Source organism: Gouania willdenowi, chromosome 6 (genome assembly GCF_900634775.1).
Source record: "Gouania willdenowi chromosome 6, fGouWil2.1, whole genome shotgun sequence".
Classification (NCBI taxonomy): domain Eukaryota; kingdom Metazoa; phylum Chordata; class Actinopteri; order Blenniiformes; family Gobiesocidae; genus Gouania; species Gouania willdenowi.
This window is the reverse complement of record NC_041049.1, coordinates 42,996,675-43,011,021: the sequence shown is the minus strand read 5'-3', so window position 1 is coordinate 43,011,021 and position 14,347 is coordinate 42,996,675. Positions and strand designations below refer to the sequence as shown.

At 42.1% G+C, this 14,347-nt stretch overlaps 3 pseudogenes; all 3 read right to left on the bottom strand.

Annotated features, from left to right (window-relative positions):
• Positions 1–1,327: 1,327 nt before the first annotated feature.
• On the bottom strand, positions 1,328–2,487 carry LOC114465784 (zinc finger C2HC domain-containing protein 1A pseudogene; annotated as a pseudogene).
• Positions 2,488–2,489: 2 nt separating this feature from the next.
• On the bottom strand, positions 2,490–3,128 carry LOC114464240 (zinc finger C2HC domain-containing protein 1A pseudogene; annotated as a pseudogene).
• Positions 3,129–11,918: 8,790 nt separating this feature from the next.
• LOC114464239 (zinc finger C2HC domain-containing protein 1A pseudogene) lies at positions 11,919–13,215 on the bottom strand (annotated as a pseudogene).
• Between the last annotated feature and the right edge of the window lie 1,132 nt (positions 13,216–14,347).

The following is a 14,347-nucleotide window of genomic DNA, read 5'->3' as shown; positions in this document are numbered from 1 at the left end:
TCTGAAAATGACTAATAGTAGAGCTTAAAATCAGATGTACGTAGTTAGACCTGACCTGGCCCGTGACATCCCCAACCCGTACGAACCAGAATGAAGCTGACCCACACTTTAAGCCTGAACCCATTGCTGTCGACACTATTCAAATCAGTGCGTGGCGCACTTAGAGAGCTGCTCTCCACACATGATGATATTTGTTTGTTCTTGGCTGTCTTAAAACATATGCAATGCAATACAAAGCATAAACATTTATTTTAACAACTAAAAATGGAACTGCTTATTGGAACTCATCCCCACAGAGCATTATAAAAAAACACAATAGAAACAACTCAGTAACAGCAGTATTCATCAGCTTATCAACTTATGTTTCAATAGGTGCAAAACATTTTGTTTAAAAAAAAAAAAAAACAATAATAATAATTGAACATAGACAGTGAACTCATTATCTTAAAGTGATCCTCAAGATCATTATAAACAACAATGTTCCTCACTCTGAGGTTCTGCAGCCTCAGTGAACATGTCCAACACAGGAAGTGTCTGTTCCCTGTTTGCACGCAGACGAAGAGGAAAGACTTTTCAAAATTTCCATTCTGGAGCCCATTTTTTTTAAATTCCATTTTCAAGCACCAAAACGCAGTTGCCTTGTTAAATGGACAGACAAATGTAACAAAACTTTTATGTTTCACTGTTTTCTGTCTTCTTGTGTTACAGATAATCTTTAAACAGCTCGTCCATGCTGCCGTGCTCATGCATAGGAACGGGATCCTTCACCGAGACATAAAGGAGAGAACATCCTGGTTTCCCTCCACAAAGGAACACTCTCAATCCGAATAATTGACTTTGGCTGTAGCGATGTGGTCCAAGAGAAGCTCTACAGTCATTATGTGTGTGTTTATATGAACACCATTGTCACCAGGTGACATCAGTCTGACATAATTATTATATCAACAGACACACATGTTTTCCAGCTATTTGAAAGTATGTCAAGCCATCACAGACTATTGCTTTTTAGGCTGGAGAAACACACAGGCTAACAATGTGCATTTACACAACTGGACTAATGACCAGGTGGTGACCTCAGCATGAACCAAGGAACAAACCACAGTGATCTTCAATGATCAGTTGGTAAACTAAGTCACCTATCTTTTTTGAATCGGAGGACAATGATTCTCCATGTTTTACAGGAACCGGAAACACCTGGCTCATCTACTGATTTGTCCAAAGGAGAAATGGAAATCTGCAGTTTAATGAAGGGAGAAGTCAAAAGTGGTACAAGATGTTAGTGCTCGTGATTAATAAAATGGTCTTTGTGGCATTTTTCTCCATGTCTTTATACTGTTTAATCTTTGAAAGATCTGGAGTACAAGTCATTTAAAAACAGGTACATTTTGACACTTTGATCCCATTTATTCATTAAAACTCATATAAATGGTTGCAAAATCCAGGATGGGGGTCATCAGATGACTTATGTCCTATTTAGCATGAAAATGTAACATTTCATCCGTTTGCATCTTTGGTTTCCACCTGCACATGAAAAAAAGATGGATCTCTTCCCAACCGGAGTGTGTCTTTGTTGTTCTCCTGAGGTCATGTCACATTCACATCCTCCTCATCCCATATTTGCAGCAGAACTTGGCCAACTGCACCAGGTATCTGGTTCCACACAAATGACAGTACTTGCTGATGTTGTTCGCAATGTTGCTGTTATTACTAGATATGTGGTTCTTGCGCCAATTAGACGGCTTTTTGGGAGGTTCGGCCTTCGGTTTGGTTGGTTTCAGGGCAGAGATTTCATTTTCCTCCTGTTCTCTGCTTGCGGGAGTCGAAAACCTTTCTCTTTTTAGTCATTAACTTTTGACATATTACGATATGCTTCTCCCAAACTTTGGGGAAGAATCGTCTTTTACAAGTGTTACATTGAACAAGATCCACAGAGGGGGGGGCAGCGCCATCTTCAAATTCTGCTCCGTAACCAGAACTCATTACCTGAGGTTTGTTTGCTGCTCCTGATGGTGGGCTTGTGAGGCCGGCACTCCTCATTGATCCCGCTGAGGAAGCCTTAGGGTTGGGGATTCCAGACTGCGGTCTGATGCTTGATCTCTGAGGTATGCGAAAGACCGCTATAGGGATGCGTGATATCATAGGAGTGTTGGTTTTTTTCGTAGCAGCAGGAGGCTTGTACGTCGTGGAACCTGCAAGATTCTTGGCTTCTCCAGGCTTGCCTTTGTTGGGCATTTGTGCATGTTGCTCCTTGTAGATCTTATTGTGTCTGTCTGCTGCACTTTCATTGAACCTCCGCTGACAGTAAGGACACTGGATATAGTCTGGGTCATTGGTGGGAGGTGGGGGTGGAGGCAGCGGTTTTTCATCCTTCATGGCTGCAGTGACAGTCTTTGCTGCTCGAATAGTAAAATTTAAATTCTTGTGGTTCTTGCTCATTACCTGAGGTTTGTTTGCCGCTCCTGATGGTGGGCTTGTGAGGCCGGCACTCCTCATTGATCCCGCTGAGGAAGCCTGAGGGTATAGAATTCCAGGACTGCTGTCTGACGCCTGATTGCGGAGGCATGCGAGTGGAAGCTGAAGGGACACATGCTACGATAGCAGTGTTGGTTTTTTTCACAGCAGCAGGAGTCCTATAAGTCGTGGAACCTGCAAGCTTCTTGGCTCCTCCAGGCTTGCCTTTGTTGGGCATTCGTGCATGTTGCTCCTTGCAGAACTTAATGTGTCTGTCTGCTGCACTTTCATTGAACCTCCGCTGACCAGTAAGGACACTGGATATTGTCTGGGTCATAGGTGGGAGGTGGGGGCGGAGGCAGCGGTCTTCATCTTTCATGGCTGCAGTGACATATTTGCTGGTTGAATAGTATAGAAATGACATTTTGTGGTTCTTGTGCCAATTGGACGGCTTTTTGGGAGATTTGTCCTTTGGTTTTGGTTGGTTTCAGGACGGAGATTTCAGTTCCTCTTAATCTCTGCCTGCGGGAATCAAAAACCTTTCTCTTTTTAGCCGTTACCTTTTGGCAGATGATAGTATGCTTCTCCCAAACTTGGGGAGAGAAATCGTCTTTTGCAAGTGTTACATTGAACCAGATCCACAGAGGGGGGGCAGCGCCATCTTCAAATTCTTCCATCTTCGGGTGTTCCTTGTTGTATGCTTTTAAATGTATCTTCTCTCTGACTCTGACTCACTCCACTGAGTTCTAAACAGATAGAACTGTTTATTAGAATGATATGAGCCAAAAGCATCAAGGAGCAATACAAGCGATGTGATGATGTCACCCAGGAGGCTCCGCCGCAATGGAACTCTCCTATGTAGCTAGGGAATGTCTTGTGTGCTTGGGTGCACTTGCTCTGGTGGTAGGTGGTGGGCTCTCTGTTGGAGGGGGGCGTTGCCTCCCACCACAGCCCAAAGCAGCCCGTACGGCCCCACAACAACACCGACAGCTGGGAGGCGACGCCCCCCCACCTCTTCCCCGTTTGGGCTGTGGTGGTGATCTACCCCCTGAACCACTGGGAGGTGTATTTGATGCCCTGTTGTGCTTTGGGGGTTTTAAACAGTGCGCCGTGGGGCTGGTGTAGGTTTCCGGCCATGCGGCTTTGTACCGTCCTGGGGACAACCCTGCCCAACTGCCAATATCCATGTTTTTTTTTTTTTTAAATTTGTCTTCACATGCTGTCAAAGGTCAGCACTACAAGAAGTGCAATCTTCTTAAGACAGCGATGTATGTTTTGTTATTGCAATTGTTCCAGATCCCACGTCTGTGGAACCGGCAACAGGTATATTGTCCTGTTGGTTCAGGAAAGAAGAAAAGATGACCCGTTGTATCGTTCCGCAGGCCGCATAAAGTGTTTAATAACTGAACAGAATCGGTGATATACGGCAGCCCTGGCAGAGTCCAACCTCACTGGAAACAAGTTCCATTTACTACCAGCAATGCGGACCAAACTCTGAAACCTGTTGTAAAGGGAATGGACATATCAGCTACACTGTAGCATTTTTCAGTATTCAAGACCAACACATAAAATTATCAGTTTTAATTTTTTATTTATTCAAGTGCAAAACATTTGGCCCTAATTTGGCTCCATATTAATCTCTTTTAGCTCCTCATCCTTCATTTGTTTATCTGAGAATAATCCAGATTTGTTGGCCATAAAAGCTCCTGATTTGTGTAACTGCATTAATCCATAACAATTAAAACAATATAAGCTGCATGTTTTTTTTTTTAACAAATCCTGTGTTCCCTGACGTGCAGACTTCACGAAATACTAGCGTTGTGTTCAAGACCACACTATCCGAGACGAAGACTTGCCCGAGACCAGAATGCACCGAGACCAAGACTTTCGGAATCCGAGACTGAGTCAAGACCAAGACCGAGACAAGCCAAGACCAAGACCAAGACCAAGACCATAAACATTTTTTTTTTCAATTTAAAAAAATATATAAATAAATAAAATTATGACAATGTTCAACAGTTAAATAACATTCTCTCTTTAATTTTAGTTTATTTTAAATACAATTGACTTACAGAAAAGGTGCCTGCAAAAAATTAACTGAAATATTAAAACTACTACTGCTACTGATAAATTCACAATTATTCTACATCCCAAACGGCTCAGAATGTGGCTTTAACAGCACCTGTTCAAAACCCAAAGAGGACTTAATGAAAGTGAATAGAAATAATGGTATGTGGGAAGAACACAAACTCAGTTTTTAAACATTTTCTCTTTATCTAGAGCAGATGTTGGTAACTGGCAGCCTGGGGGCCACGTATGGCACTCACTTTCATTTTTTTTCGGCCCCCAAAGTCCATTCACAAAATGACTTAAAAAAACATACAAAATTATAGAAGCGACAGCAAAGAAACACCAAATACTGGAAAAATTTACAGGATGACAACAAAAATACACAAAAATGACAAGAAAAAAACAGATTGACTGGAAAATCCGCAAAATGACTTCAAAAACACACAAAAGATAGCAAAAAATACACATGAAAAAATGAGCAAAAAAATACAGTGAAAAGCACAAAAAAAGAAAAAAATAGCTAATTTTGTGCGGCAGCCAAATTAACATACCAAATTACAGAAACAACAACAAAGAAACACAAAATGACAGAGAAATCTACAAAATGACAACAAAATGACTCTAAAAACCAAAATGACTCATAACACAAAAAACAACTACAAAAAACCCAAATTGACAGAAAAATACACAAGACAACAACATGAATGTTGATAATGTGGCCCTCGCTTCAGATGCAGTGACATTTTTTGGCCCTACTGTCATAACAGTTGTCCACCTCTGATCTAGAGCTTTATACATGAAGTCTTTTACTGTATAAGTGTTTACAAAGAACACAGCCCACTCACAAATTAATCAATAAAATACTTGTGTTTATCACCCTGTGGACCCTGCATTTAAGTGAGATTTGAATAACGTATAAAAGTATTGATTCAAGAGATGCCGTTCCTCTTGCCGTGTCAGCAGAATCCTCCTGCTGTTTGTGTAACTGCAAGGGAACTTTGAAGGCTATTCTGCATGAACTGCGCTCCACAAGGAGACTGATACAGTCTCAGGAAGGTCTGTGTCTGATGCTTTTTTAAAATGTCATCTAATTATCTTTACACAATTCTCTTTCACCTCTTCTGTCCAATTCGTCTTTCTCTCTTTCTTCTGTATACCAAAACATTCACATGCATTTATTGTGTTTGCTTTTGAGTATATTTTTACATTTTAGGAGTGTTTTTCTGCTTTCTTTCATAGGTTGTGCTTATAGACAATGGAAGTCTGGAGCCAGCTTTGATGATTGGCTGATCCTGTAGATTTATTTTGAACAACTTCCTAATGTTTCATACTTGATTACATATTCTCTGTGTACCAATTAACTGCTATTTAAGATGTATCTAACAATGTCTATTAAAAAGCCTTTTAATGTCATCTTCTCTCTTAAACACAATCAGACAATGTTATTTTAAATTAAACAGAATGTTATGTCCTGAAGACGCCCAGGACAGGGGTTAGTACAGAGGAAGGAGAGACCACTGCTGCCACCTGGAAGTGGTTTGAGGCAATGGATGAGGAGTTGGGCCAACAATCCAGTATAGCCGTGCCCCACCTCATCACGTCCGTTTTACAGTGGGCTCTCCTCCAGAAGAAGACAACAGGAGGAAGAGGAGTAGTGAAGTGGACCTGTTGGCCTATTTGAGGGAGATGGAGAAGAAAGAGGATGAGAAAAAAAAGAGAGCGGAGAGAGAAGAGAGAAAGGAAACGAGAACGACGGGAAGAGGAAAGACAAAACACGTATTATTAAGTAGTATACTCGAGGGGACCAGACCTTTCCGTTGATACCATGGGTGGCTTGATCCGAGCACTTTTAAAATCGTATTTCACATATAAATAATGCATTTATCCATGGTTGAATCACATATATATATCGCGCAATTACACGTGAATTAGCGAGATCTCCTGAGTCTTTGCTGCAACAGATGTGCAGCATAACCGGAGGTGGTGGGGATTGATGGACTGCAGATTGCGCTGAAGTTACGCAGCTGAGCAGTTTCGGTGCAGATACACATCCACTGGAAATCCAGGGTAAGGCTCTGCACAGCAAGGGGATGTTTACACACTTTCTTAAAGGGACAACATCCTGAATGTGATTAGCGACATGACAAAATTTAGTCACACATTTCAGCTTTAAGAAATAGAAATGAGACACAGTCCTGTCAAAACTCAGCATGTATACACAGATGATTAAGGTAGTACTGATAAGTGTTGCTATGGTTGGTAGGTTAGATATCTGATATCAAGTCATCACAGTCTATCAACCTATCTACAATATAATGACTGAATATAAATAAAGAAGTGTGTTTTTTTTCTGAATCTTGATTGCAGATGAAAAGTAAAATAAAGACAAATACAAAAAACACTTAGTGGTGTTAATGCACGAAGATCTGTGAAACCGGATTGCATATATATACATTTTATATAGAGAGGGTGACATTTAAATGCTCTTAGCATTGTGCTAGAGGGCTGAAATTTCACACACCACATCCTCATAATATCAGTTTCCGACACGTTAAGTTACATACCGCTAGCTTAAAAGATGGCTGAGCTACAGCCCATTTTGCACATTTACTTCAGGCAGCCATCTTGTCTTGACCTTTGGTGACCTTTGGGCTTTATCTCAGGAACGCAAGGTGCGATCGAGATGGGGTCCAAAGTTTCTACAATGGTAGAGCAGACCCCTTTACATATGCAGGAACCAGAGCTCTGACTGCTTCCAATCCTGTTGTCTGAGGCCATTTCCCTGCCCAAAGGCCTGACGCCTAGAGCCCCAAAGGTGAAGTCGCTCATGCTTGCTCCAATCCAAGTAAATGAGGTGTCCACGGAAAGGTCTCGTCAAGCAGAGTCCCTCAGTTGTAGAATCAAAGTTCTAGAACCTTCCTCTGTAGAGTTAAAGGCCTAAGCCTAACCCTAACTCTAAGTCTAATAAAGGCAAAAGACTAAATACAGAACTAACTGAGGTCAGCTGAACCTCATTATAAATTAAAGTTAACATTATGGATTTATCCATTACCCCTTTTGTCACTTCAACAAACATTGTGTTTAACCATTTTTAATAAATGCCATTAATATATGAGCTTCTATAAAACTGGGGACACTTTAGCACACACACACACACACACACACACACACACACACACACACACACACACACACACACACACACACACACACACACACACACACACATTCTGATTACACCAAATTGGGGACATGCGTTTATATGAACACCATTGTCACAATGTACAAACCTATACATGAAATTGGGGACCCTTTAACACACATACACATATTCTGGTTACACCAAACTGGGGACATGTGTTTATATGAACACCATTGTCACCAGTATACATCAGTCTAACATAATTATTATATCAACAGACACAAATGTTTTCCAGCTATTTGAAAGTATGTCAAGCCATCACAGACTATTGCTTTTTAGGCTGGAGAAACACAGACTAACAATGTGCATTTACACAACTGACTAATGACCAGGTGGTGACCTCAGCATGAACCAAGGAACCTGCTGGTACCAACCAGAACCACAAGGAAACGGAAGGCTGAGGAAGAGCTGGTACCACCCAGAACCAGAAGGAAACAGAAGGCTGAGGAACAGGATGAAACACAAAATAAGAGAAGCTGCTTAGAAAGCGATGACCTCAAGGTGAAGAAAGCCCTAAAAATTCTTATAGCCAGAAGGTCATTGTGTAAAGTTCAAACAGAGGAATCCCAAAGCGTTGGGACATCTTACCCAGCCCCGATGTCCCTGAACTGGTCTGACAGTGTTTTCTTCAATTGGACTCCACCATCCTCTTCCTCAGAACCAATAATCAGCTTTGACAACCCTTTCAAAGTCCACAGGAACAAAAGTAAGATCAAACAAACCAAACAAGCCTTGTTGTGTGTATTCTTAAGAATAAGATCTGCTCACTTTTAACCAATCTTTGTCTGTGTTTGCAGAGGACTTTAAAGCCAAATACCATCAGTTAAATATGTTCGGCGAAGGCGGTTTCGGATACGTCTTTGCAGGAAAACGGCGCTCTGACTCCAAACCCGTAAGTTTAAGTTTACAGCTTTTACGTTTCCAACCTTCTCCCACACATTTAAGATAAGATCAATAACTTTGGCTTTAAGGTGCGTTCACACCAAAATGTGGCTTGAGCAACTCTGGCGACTAGATTACATTCAAAATCAATGTAAATGACGCAACGTCAAGCAACCTCCTTTCAAGCGATGCGACGCGTAATTCCAGCTACTTTGGCGCGCATCCTAAGTTGCTGGAAGTCACTCAAAGTTTAAAAATTTGAACTTTTCAAGAGACTTCAAGCAACAACTTCTCTGGCCGTTACTGTCTGTACAGCCGGAGGCTGTAGGCCTCTTTCCCACTGCAGCAAGAAGGCTGCAGCAGGAGACACATACTATTCCCTGGTCATCACATCACGTGAGTGATGAAGCGATATGGCGACCAAAAAGGTAAAGCGACTTATCACGGGCGATTTAAGCGACTGTAGTACAGTTTGGTGTAAGACACCTTCAAAGAACTTTGAATCGGTTCATTTTCAAAAGAAACACATTTTATACACAGTTAAAGTGTAGCCTTTAAAAACACGTTGTAACCTCACAGCACACTGTCACCATGATTGATTATATTCGTTGGTGATTGATTAGATCAAATCAAGATTACAGATTACCTGAACTTCCCCCTTGAGGATTAATAGAGCACATCTATCTATTTATTGTTATTTATTCAATTCTAAGCAGTAATTTATGGCAATTTATCCTTAGCTTTGAGAATAACCAGTACTTTGCTGCGTAAATATAATAAGATAAATCAAAATGACAAATCAGGTTTTGATACTACCGCGGGAAATGTTACAAAAATACTCAGAAAAACCCAAAAATGCCTCTCAGAAACACGTGATACACAATTTCAGTTAATTGAGGCTTTAAAAATCCAGAACAGGCCAATGAAATGCTAGTTTTATGTCTTGCAGGTGGCGATAAAACATATTCCTAAAAGCATGGTGGAGTACATGTGGGTGAAATGCCAGGGCAATTGTTACAAGGAGGTACCAGAGGTGGTCTTTATGGCTCAGGCGGCCGGCCTCCTCTCCAATGGCAATGAAGCAAACCGTGCCATCATCGGCCTGTTGGATGTGAACGTGCTACGGAAGGAAGTCCTGATCGTCATGGAGCAACCCTTGGAAGCCATGAACATTATTCAGTTCTTGGATTTGAGAGAGGGACAGATCCCTGAGCATGAGGCAAAGGTCAGTACAGTATTCATCAGCATTTCTCCAAACGTGTCCTTTCCAAGAAGTTCTGCATTCAAATGACAACGTTTTGAAAAAGATTTCTGTTTACATGAGACTGCGGGAAACATCAAAAACAATGTAGTATACATGCCAGGCCAATAGATGGAGGTGTGTTTTTGCAGAGACTCTTCCTCTGAAAATGACTAATAGTAGAGCTAAAATCAGACGTACGTAGTTAGACCTGACCTGGCCCGTGACATCCCCAACCCGTACGAACCAGAATGAAGCTGACCACACTTTAAGCCTGAACCCATTGCTGTCGACACTATTCAAATCAGTGCGTGGCGCACTTAGAGAGCTGCTCTCCACACATGATGATATTTGTTTGTTCTTGGCTGTCTTAAAACATATGCAATGCAATACAAAGCATAAACATTTATTTTAACAACTAAAAATGGAACTGCTTATTGGAACTCATCCCCACAGAGCATTATAAAAAAACACAATAGAAACAACTCAGTAACAGCAGTATTCATCAGCTTATCAACTTATGTTTCAATAGGTGCAAAACATTTTGTTTAAAAAAAAAAAAAAAAAACAATAATAATAATTGAACATAGACAGTGAACTCATTATCTTAAAGTGATCCTCAAGATCATTATAAACAACAATGTTCCTCACTCTGAGGTTCTGCAGCCTCAGTGAACATGTCCAACACAGGAAGTGTCTGTTCCCTGTTTGCACGCAGACGAAGAGGAAAGACTTTTCAAAAATTTCCATTCTGGAGCCCATTTTTTTTAAATTCCGTTTTCAAGCACCAAAACGCAGTTGCCTTGTAAATGGACAGACAAAATGTAACAAAACTTTTATGTTTTCACTGTTTTCTGTCTTCTTGTGTTACAGATAATCTTTAAACAGCTCGTCCATGCTGCCGTGCTCATGCATAGGAACGGGATCCTTCACCGAGACATAAAGGGAGAGAACATCCTGGTTTCCCTCCACAAAGGAACACTCTCAATCCGAATAATTGACTTTGGCTGTAGCGATGTGGTCCAAGAGAAGCTCTACAGTCATTATGTGTGTGTTTATATGAACACCATTGTCACCAGTGTACATCAGTCTGACATAATTATTATATCAACAGACACACATGTTTTCCAGCTATTTGAAAGTATGTCAAGCCATCACAGACTATTGCTTTTTAGGCTGGAGAAACACACAGGCTAACAATGTGCATTTACACAACTGACTAATGACCAGGTGGTGACCTCAGCATGAACCAAGGAACAAACCACAGTGATCTTCAATGATCAGTTGGTAACTAAGTCACCTATCTTTTTTGAATCGGAGGACAATGATTCTCCATGTTTTACAGGAACCGGAAACACCTGGCTCATCTACTGATTTGTCCAAAGGAGAAATGGAAATCTGCAGTTTAATGAAGGGAGAAGTCAAAAGTGGTACAAGATGTTAGTGCTCGTGATTAATAAAATGGTCTTTGTGGCATTTTTCTCCATGTCTTTATACTGTTTAATCTTTGAAAGATCTGGAGTACAAGTCATTTAAAAACAGGTACATTTTGACACTTTGATCCCATTTATTCATTAAAACTCATATAAATGGTTGCAAAATCCAGGATGGGGGTCATCAGATGACTTATGTCCTATTTAGCATGAAAATGTAACATTTCATCCGTTTGCATCTTTGGTTTCCACCTGCACATGAAAAAAAGATGGATCTCTTCCCAACCGGAGTGTGTCTTTGTTGTTCTCCTGAGGTCATGTCACATTCACATCCTCCTCATCCCATATTTGCAGCAGAACTTGGCCAACTGCACCAGGTATCTGGTTCCACACAAATGACAGTACTTGCTGATGTTGTTCGCAATGTTGCTGTTATTACTAGATATGTGGTTCTTGCGCCAATTAGACGGCTTTTTGGGAGGTTCGGCCTTCGGTTTGGTTGGTTTCAGGGCAGAGATTTCATTTTCCTCCTGTTCTCTGCTTGCGGGAGTCGAAAACCTTTCTCTTTTTAGTCATTAACTTTTGACATATTACGATATGCTTCTCCCAAACTTTGGGGAAGAATCGTCTTTTACAAGTGTTACATTGAACAAGATCCACAGAGGGGGGGGGCAGCGCCATCTTCAAATTCTGCTCCGTAACCAGAACTCATTACCTGAGGTTTGTTTGCTGCTCCTGATGGTGGGCTTATGAGGCCGGCGCTCCTCATTGATCCCGCTGAGGAAGCCTTAGGGTTGGGGATTCCAGACTGCGGTCTGATGCTTGATCTCTGAGGTATGCGAAAGACCGCTATAGGGATGCGTGATATCATAGGAGTGTTGGTTTTTTTCGTAGCAGCAGGAGGCTTGTACGTCGTGGAACCTGCAAGATTCTTGGCTTCTCCAGGCTTGCCTTTGTTGGGCATTTGTGCATGTTGCTCCTTGTAGATCTTATTGTGTCTGTCTGCTGCACTTTCATTGAACCTCCGCTGACAGTAAGGACACTGGATATAGTCTGGGTCATTGGTGGGAGGTGGGGGTGGAGGCAGCGGTTTTTCATCCTTCATGGCTGCAGTGACAGTCTTTGCTGCTCGAATAGTAAAATTTAAATTCTTGTGGTTCTTGCTCATTACCTGAGGTTTGTTTGCCGCTCCTGATGGTGGGCTTGTGAGGCCGGCACTCCTCATTGATCCCGCTGAGGAAGCCTGAGGGTATAGAATTCCAGACTGCTGTCTGACGCCTGATTGCGGAGGCATGCGAGTGGAAGCTGAAGGGACACATGCTACGATAGCAGTGTTGGTTTTTTTCACAGCAGCAGGAGTCCTATAAGTCGTGGAACCTGCAAGCTTCTTGGCTCCTCCAGGCTTGCCTTTGTTGGGCATTCGTGCATGTTGCTCCTTGCAGAACTTAATGTGTCTGTCTGCTGCACTTTCATTGAACCTCCGCTGACAGTAAGGACACTGGATATTGTCTGGGTCATAGGTGGGAGGTGGGGGCGGAGGCAGCGGTCTTCCATCTTTCATGGCTGCAGTGACAATATTTGCTGGTTGAATAGTAGAAATGACATTTTTGTGGTTCTTGTGCCAATTGGACGGCTTTTTGGGAGATTTGTCCTTTGGTTTGGTTGGTTTCAGGACGGAGATTTCAGTTCCTCTTAATCTCTGCCTGCGGGAATCAAAAACCTTTCTCTTTTTAGCCGTTACCTTTTGGCAGATGATAGTATGCTTCTCCCAAACTTTGGGGAGAAATCGTCTTTTGCAAGTGTTACATTGAACCAGATCCACAGAGGGGGGGGCAGCGCCATCTTCAAATTCTTCCATCTTCGGGTGTTCCTTGTGTGATGCTTTTAAATGTATCTTCTCTCTGACTCTGACTCACTCCACTGAGTTCTAAACAGATAGAACTGTTTATTAGAATGATATGAGCCAAAAGCATCAAAGGAGCAATTACAAGCGATGTGATGATGTCACCCAGGAGGCTCCGCCGCAATGGAACTCTCCTATGTAGCTAGGGAATGTCTTGTGTGCTTGGGTGCACTTGCTCTGGTGGTAGGTGGTGGGCTCTCTTGTTGGAGGGGGGCGTTGCCTCCCACCACAGCCCAAAGCAGCCCGTACGGCCCCACAACAACACCGACAGCTGGGAGGCGACGCCCCCCCACCTCTTCCCCGTTTTGGGCTGTGGTGGTGATCTACCCCCTGAACCACTGGGAGGTGTATTTGATGCCCTGTTGTGCTTTGGGGGTTAAACAGTGCGCCGTGGGGCTGGTGTAGGTTTCCGGCCATGCGGCTTTGTACCGTCCTGGGGACAACCCTGCCCAACTGCCAATATCCATGTTTTTTTTTTTTTTTTTTTTAATTTGTCTTCACATGCTGTCAAAGGTCAGCACTACAAGAAGTGCAATCTTCTTAAGACAGCGATGTATGTTTTGTTATTGCAATTGTTCCAGATCCCACGTCTGTGGAACCGGCAACAGGTATATTGTCCTGTTGGTTCAGGAAAGAAGAAAAGATGACCCGTTGTATCGTTCCGCAGGCCGCATAAAGTGTTTAATAACTGAACAGAATCGGTGATATACGGCAGCCCTTGCAGAGTCCAACCCTCACTGGAAACAAGTTCCATTTACTACCAGCAATGCGGACCAAACTCTGAAACCTGTTGTAAAGGGAATGGACATATCAGATACACTGTAGCATTTTTCAGTATTCAAGACCAACACATAAATTATCAGTTTTAATTTTTTATTTTATTCAAGTGCAAAACATTTGGCCCTAATTTGGCTCCATATTAATCTCTTTTAGCTCCTCATCCTTCATTTGTTTATCTGAGAATAATCCAGATTTGTTGGCCATAAAAGCTCCTGATTTGTGTCACTGCATTAATCCATAACAATTAAAACAATATAAGCTGAATGTTTTTTTTTTTAACATATCCTGTGTTCCCTGACGTGCAGACTTCACTAAATACTAGCGTTGTGTTCAAGACCACACTATCCGAGACGAAGACTTGCCCGAGACCAGAATGCACCGAGACC